At 42.0% G+C, this 5,740-nt stretch overlaps 1 protein-coding gene across 4 annotated transcripts in view; it reads right to left on the reverse strand.

Annotated features, from left to right (window-relative positions):
• Positions 1-5,740, reverse strand: part of LOC101854223 (acyl-CoA (8-3)-desaturase) — a 68,468-nt gene that overhangs the window by 49,287 nt on the left and 13,441 nt on the right. Inside the window, exon 1 of one of the 4 annotated variants that reach the window (XM_005090521.3) lies at positions 811-1,304. The exons of the other annotated variants lie outside the window; for them this stretch is intronic. The gene's annotated coding sequence lies outside the window, so the exon portion shown is untranslated. Of the gene's footprint in view, positions 1-810; positions 1,305-5,740 lie in introns of those variants that run through there. 4 annotated transcript variants of the gene reach the window in all.

Genomic DNA, 5,740 nt, shown 5'->3' on the forward strand with positions numbered 1-5,740 from the left:
ACGCACGAACATAACTATATGGAAAGACAAATAAAGGAAACAGTTCTGGGAGACCCAAGAATACAATAGTGAAAAGACCAACCGAGAAACAACAGAACAGCTGCAACTTCGTTTTAGTACTGGCTGTGCTAACAACTCAACTGAGAGTAGTTTTTGTTTTAGTAAGTGTTTTACGGCACTCGCAACACAATAAGGTCTCATATAAACACTGAAAATTAGAAGTGTTACAAGAAAGTAACAAACACAAAAAAGGAGGGGAGGTAAGGATGATAGATGTTTGATAGGAAAAAAGAAGCAAACCACACCAGAGCATCCACCAACCATCCACCAACTGAGAGTAGACAAGAGCAACACATGTATTTATGCGTAATAAAAATCTTTTTACAAAACATCACGCAACCACTTATCCTGAACAGACAGACAGACAGACAGACAGACAGACAGACAGACAGACAGACAGACAGACAGGGTGCCAGCACGATAACGACCACACAACTTGGAAAATAAAAAAAGAACGAGTATCACTGAAAAGAAGCAGAAGCAGCAGGACATCCCCAGACAGTTTTTAGTTATCATTTAAATGTGAGTTTTACAACACAAATAAGCCATATAAGCGCCGAAGATTTGAGGTGTTTCTAGAGAGTAAGATACAAAGAAAATGATGAGAAGAAGGACGATAGATGCTTGATAGGATAGAAGGAGCAAACATTAGAGCGCCCGCCATCCACCCACCCCCAGAGATTCAACCAAACGCCTTTTTTCAATTTAAAAAAAGCACCCCAAAAAAAACTCGGCAGTCCATTACCGTACCTGGTCTGGCTTCTGCTCCAGCAAATGGAAGTTTTCGCCTGAGAGTAGTATCTGTGTCTCCTCGATGGCCACCAACCACACCAATGGCCACCAACTGACAACACTGGTCAGAGCGATGGCTTCGTCTAATTGTGGAGAGGAGCCTGATCCAAAATGCTGGCTGGCTCAACAATCATCCGTCTTTAGTAAGCCATTATCGTCAAATCAATGGCGCTGCTAGTAGCCAGAGGGAAGTTTCATTAGGTTTGTTTGGGATCAATGCCGAGAGAGGGGACGTCACCTAACGTTAATGGGGGTTGGACCAAAGTATTCATAAGCCTTCTCATTTCGTGTGGTATTACAAAGGAATACTGTACGAGAATGCGTGTACGTTTACATGCAAATCAACCGAGCTTCGGTAAAACAACCGTAAGTTCATCAGGCCATCTGCCTCTGTTTACGAAACGTACTTTCATAACCATAACAAATGATTAAGGGAAATGTGGGGTCTAACGAACTGGATGGTTTTGAGTACATCGGGTAGGGGGGGGGGGGGGAGAGATCAAAAGTCTTACACAAAGAAAGAGGACTGGTATCTCGAGCACTGCAGGAATGCTAAAACAATGCCCCCCAACTCAGATGACAATTCTGCTTTTATTATTTTTTTAAACACGGTTCAAGAAAGAAAAAGTCGAGTACGACGTTTTATACCATAGCTGTTGTCACCGAATCCTAGTTGTTTGGGGGGGGGGGGTTGCAAATTAAGCAATCTAACCATGGCGATAAATGAAAAAGCGACAGCAAATTGAAAAGTGTGCAATCTTAAAGACTGCAAAGTAAAAATTTTACTCATTGTATATCACAGTTACTAATTAATCAATCCAAATAAACCCACTGTCACCTACTAACCGTTGGACTGAAAACAACTCAGTCTTGCGGCACATGCAGTCAGTTCAGAAAAAGAATATAGATTTTAACAAACAAAAAACTAACACTCCACTGCCGTTCTTGTTCTAATAAAAAAAAAATCATCGGGCAGAGTGTAATAAAATATTGATTATATAGAAAACACCCATTTATATTTGTCGCATATGGACGAAGATTTCTAAAGTTTTTTTTGGAATTCAGAGACACAAGCAAAAAATCAAGGCAATTCGCCACTTAGTTTCGGTGTAATGAGGTCGACAAGTTGTCCATTTGGTGTTGTCCGGACTGTATAAAACTGACACTTTCTCACCCAAGGGCAATTCAAAAGATAAACTTTAATACTAGACCTATTGTTCCAAACTAGGCCGGAAATTATTGATGACAATATTCAAGACAAACAGTTGTTTTATTGATTATCAACCCACCGTGTGCAACATTCAATATTAATTGCCAGGTCGACTCGAGGGCCAGACAAACTACTAGAGGGTGCACGCCTGGTACATAGTAAATAACAACAACACGGTAAGGTCCCCCCCCCCCCCCCCGGCCGGGGGGGGGGGGGGGGGGGGGTGGCATACAGGTCCTGTTGCCTAAAAGAGCAGTATATCGACAATTAATAATGTGCATAAAAGCGAACCAGCGAGAAGAAATAGCAGAGAGAAAAGAACAGAAACGGCACCCACCAGCGACCTTTCGAACAAGCAGAGACAAGCCTAGAAGAATATGATATTAATAACTGACATGTTTGTATTCCCAAAGTTTGCATTTGCAGATAAACTGAGTACCCAAGAGGATATTGTCGTTGGGGAGAAAGATCACAGACAAGAGGCAGCGAAAAACTACATACATCAACCGCACAACTTCCTATATAGAAGCTCACACATTCACAAAACTGCGTTTGAAAGCACACCAAAGTGTTTATTTCTGTCTACCTAAAGCAACAACGCATTACGTTCGCCGGTAAGTGCTGAGATATCGCTTGACATTTCAGACACGCCGCTGCATTATCGAACATATAGGAAGAATAGACGCACTGTAGTAGTATCAGCGTATGCACACACGCACGAACATAACTATATGGAAAGACAAATAAAGGAAACAGTTCTGGGAGACCCAAGAATACAATAGTGAAAAGACCAACCGAGAAACGCACGAACATAACTATATGGAAAGACAAATAAAGGAAACAGTTCTGGGAGACCCAAGAATACAATAGTGAAAAGACCAACCGAGAAACAACAGAACAGCTGCAACTTCGTTTTAGTACTGGCTGTGCTAACAACTCAACTGAGAGTAGTTTTTGTTTTAGTAAGTGTTTTACGGCACTCGCAACACAATAAGGTCTCATATAAACACTGAAAATTAGAAGTGTTACAAGAAAGTAACAAACACAAAAAAGGAGGGGAGGTAAGGATGATAGATGTTTGATAGGAAAAAAGAAGCAAACCACACCAGAGCATCCACCAACCATCCACCAACTGAGAGTAGACAAGAGCAACACATGTATTTATGCGTAATAAAAATCTTTTTACAAAACATCACGCAACCACTTATCCTGAACAGACAGACAGACAGACAGACAGACAGACAGACAGACAGACAGACAGACAGACAGGGTGCCAGCACGATAACGACCACACAACTTGGAAAATAAAAAAAGAACGAGTATCACTGAAAAGAAGCAGAAGCAGCAGGACATCCCCAGACAGTTTTTAGTTATCATTTAAATGTGAGTTTTACAACACAAATAAGCCATATAAGCGCCGAAGATTTGAGGTGTTTCTAGAGAGTAAGATACAAAGAAAATGATGAGAAGAAGGACGATAGATGCTTGATAGGATAGAAGGAGCAAACATTAGAGCGCCCGCCATCCACCCACCCCCAGAGATTCAACCAAACGCCTTTTTTCAATTTAAAAAAAGCACCCCAAAAAAAACTCGGCAGTCCATTACCGTACCTGGTCTGGCTTCTGCTCCAGCAAATGGAAGTTTTCGCCTGAGAGTAGTATCTGTGTCTCCTCGATGGCCACCAACCACACCAATGGCCACCAACTGACAACACTGGTCAGAGCGATGGCTTCGTCTAATTGTGGAGAGGAGCCTGATCCAAAATGCTGGCTGGCTCAACAATCATCCGTCTTTAGTAAGCCATTATCGTCAAATCAATGGCGCTGCTAGTAGCCAGAGGGAAGTTTCATTAGGTTTGTTTGGGATCAATGCCGAGAGAGGGGACGTCACCTAACGTTAATGGGGGTTGGACCAAAGTATTCATAAGCCTTCTCATTTCGTGTGGTATTACAAAGGAATACTGTACGAGAATGCGTGTACGTTTACATGCAAATCAACCGAGCTTCGGTAAAACAACCGTAAGTTCATCAGGCCATCTGCCTCTGTTTACGAAACGTACTTTCATAACCATAACAAATGATTAAGGGAAATGTGGGGTCTAACGAACTGGATGGTTTTGAGTACATCGGGTAGGGGGGGGGGGGGGGAGAGATCAAAAGTCTTACACAAAGAAAGAGGACTGGTATCTCGAGCACTGCAGGAATGCTAAAACAATGCCCCCCAACTCAGATGACAATTCTGCTTTTATTATTTTTTTAAACACGGTTCAAGAAAGAAAAAGTCGAGTACGACGTTTTATACCATAGCTGTTTTCCCCCAAATCCTATTTTTTGGGGGGGGGGGGGGGGGGGGGGGTTAGTAGAGGCTTTACGGCGCTCGCAACTGCATAAGGTCATATGAGCGCCAGAACATTAGAGGTGTTATAAAAGAAAAAAATGGTATGGGTTTAACGCCCCTATCAACACAATTTGGCGGGACCTCCTAGTTTAACGTCCGTCTTCGATAGGACCGAGCCAAGTGGGAAGTTCGTGTAAAGTGCCTTTCCCAAGGATACAACGTCGGACCGAGCTGAGGCTCGAACCCCGAACCCGCGATCTCACGATTGCGAGTCCGGTAGCCTAACCAGTTATAAGAGAGTAACAAACATAAAAAAGAAAGAGGGGAGATAACAACGATAGATTTTGATAGGAAAGAAGAAGCAAACCACACCAGAGCACGCGCCAACCACCCACGAATCCTAGTTTACTAGGAGTCAATGTAACAACGGCCGTATTTCGCCAGGTACACATATTGCTTTGGTTCGAATTTTTTTTTAAAGATGGACATGGACACACACAAAAAAACGGTCATTTTAAGTTGGGGGGAAAAATAAAACAAACAAAACAGGGTGAAAAAAATATAGATCTATATATATTTATTTATATAAATATAAAAATATATAAAAATAAAAAATAAAAGAAACATTCAATGGGGCGAGGCACCTCCAACCCTCCGTTAAGAACACCAAAGGACGGTGAAAAGGCTGTAAAGAAATAGGACAAACAGACAACAGAAGGACCCCCATAACCTCCAATGTCCGGACTCGATAAACGGCAGCAACGGAATAGCGTCACAACAGTAATGTAATAAATGTTTAGCAAGAGCAAACCCGTGAAATAAGGGAGAATTCCAAAGATGAAAAGTCAAACCATCGCTGAGCAGTCACTGTTCAAAGGAATCTCCACCCCCCTAAAAAAACGGCCCTAAATCCATCTCAAACAAATAATTAAAAGTCAACCTTCAGTACACAATGCACACAAGTAGTACTGACCATGGGTCAGACAGAACAGGAGGCCTTAAATCAACTAAATGGTTTGTCTTATGGGAGTGCAAGAGTGCACTACGACACAGGAGCAGATACGTCAGAAAAAGAAAGAAAAACGAACACGAACCAAAGATAGCCATGACATTCGCTGAAACCAAAATGCAGCTTTCAGTGCAGTTGTGAGAGTTTAAAAAATAACCGTCCCTATTAGACTACCGAGTTCGTCTGAGATTATTCGAAATCAAAGGCGACTTTCAATTTTAAAACAATCATATCAACACACGTGATGCATGAAGCTAAACCAAAAGCTCAAGACAAGCCTGTTGTCCAGTTGAGAACAAAACAGGACTTTGACGTAAAAAGGCAAAAATAC

Source organism: Aplysia californica, unplaced genomic scaffold (genome assembly GCF_000002075.1).
Source record: "Aplysia californica isolate F4 #8 unplaced genomic scaffold, AplCal3.0 scaffold00018, whole genome shotgun sequence".
NCBI lineage: Eukaryota > Metazoa > Mollusca > Gastropoda > Aplysiida > Aplysiidae > Aplysia > Aplysia californica.